Below are 1,463 nucleotides of genomic sequence, written 5' to 3'. Positions count from 1 at the left end.
ATTTTTGGTCTCTCCATCCTCCACCTGCATTAAATATTTCAAGTCCCATTTCCGGCATGTTTGCCATTTCGCAGAACTCATTTATGCCAGACTTTATCTGTTTGTTTGTATTACATTGCACATTTATCTTTTTTTTGAAAAATAAACTTTTTCATTAATAAAGAATTGTTGTTGTTGTTGTTGCATTGTTCTAGGTTTATATTAAAAGAAAAAAATTTTTTTTTCTTACTTTTAAATAGATTATTAATTTACATGTATTACGTGTATTATTTGATTTTTCCCCCATTTTAACTGTTTTGTTTTTGTTCCTATAAACTAATTAATATTGCTGGCTGGCAACTAGTAATGGCAAACATGATTTTTCCCTTTTTAACTAATCCTACATGAGCATCATCGTTAAGAAATAACGCAGTATTGGTCTTTTGTTACGTCTGTGTATTGTGTCTTTGTATTTTTTGTAATGAAGAAGCTTTCCACACTCGACATCGCCAAATCGTATCTATCTTCTCCAACGTACCTATACTTACCTCACTTGACCAACGAACGGAATTGACCAACGAACGCAACTGACCAACAAACAATTCGATCCAACCTATCCACAACCTTTCACCGATCTTGGCTTTCTCCACTTGTCTTCTTTCTTGTCCATGTGCATTATTTTTCCATAGTTTGTTACGTGTTTACTTATATGTATGCAATGCTTTTCATGTGTCAGAGTTTTTACAAAGTCAAACTCAAAATAAAAGAATCAGAGTAAAAAATATTTGGAGAAATAAATTGAAAAAAACATGCAAATGTACAATATAAGAAGAAAAAAGTAAAAATAGAAAAGAATCAAAAGAAATAATGTGAGAAATTAAAAAATCAATAAAATGCATAAAGTGCATAAAATAAAGAAAATAAAGTTTGAATGAATGCCTGAAGTTCAACAGTTTGAAAAATAAAAATAAAAAAAATGTGCTTTGAAATGGTACAAAATTAAGTTATGTAAGTAAATAAAAACAAAAATTACAAAATTAAAATTGTAAAGTAAATAAGATGTAAAATATAAAATAAATAAATATAGAAAAATAAGTAAATAAATAAGTATAAAAAATAAGATTAAAATTCAATAAAATGTATAAAGTAGGGAAAAATGAAGTTTAAATGAATGAGAATAAAATGAAAAATAAAAATAAAATAAAAAGAATTTGCTATGGAAATGGTACAAAATTAAACTATTTAAAAGAAAAGAAAAACAAAAATTGCAAAATGAACAAAAATCAAAAATTATTTCGACACATGAAAGCAGTTGCGTACAAAAGTTTTGCTGCGTGAAAGACCAAGTACTGCATTAATTCAAAACTCAGCCATGTAGGTTGGTCGTTAACTTAATTACAACTATGGGATAACTTCGCCCTTTCGAAGTATCCCAATCCCAGACCTACAGAATTGGGGTCCCAGGAAATTTGTCTTCTCTTGTA

Source organism: Trichinella spiralis (genome assembly GCF_000181795.1).
Source record: "Trichinella spiralis strain ISS 195 chromosome Unknown Scfld9, whole genome shotgun sequence".
Taxonomy (NCBI): domain Eukaryota; kingdom Metazoa; phylum Nematoda; class Enoplea; order Trichinellida; family Trichinellidae; genus Trichinella; species Trichinella spiralis.
This window is presented reverse-complemented; position numbering follows the sequence as displayed.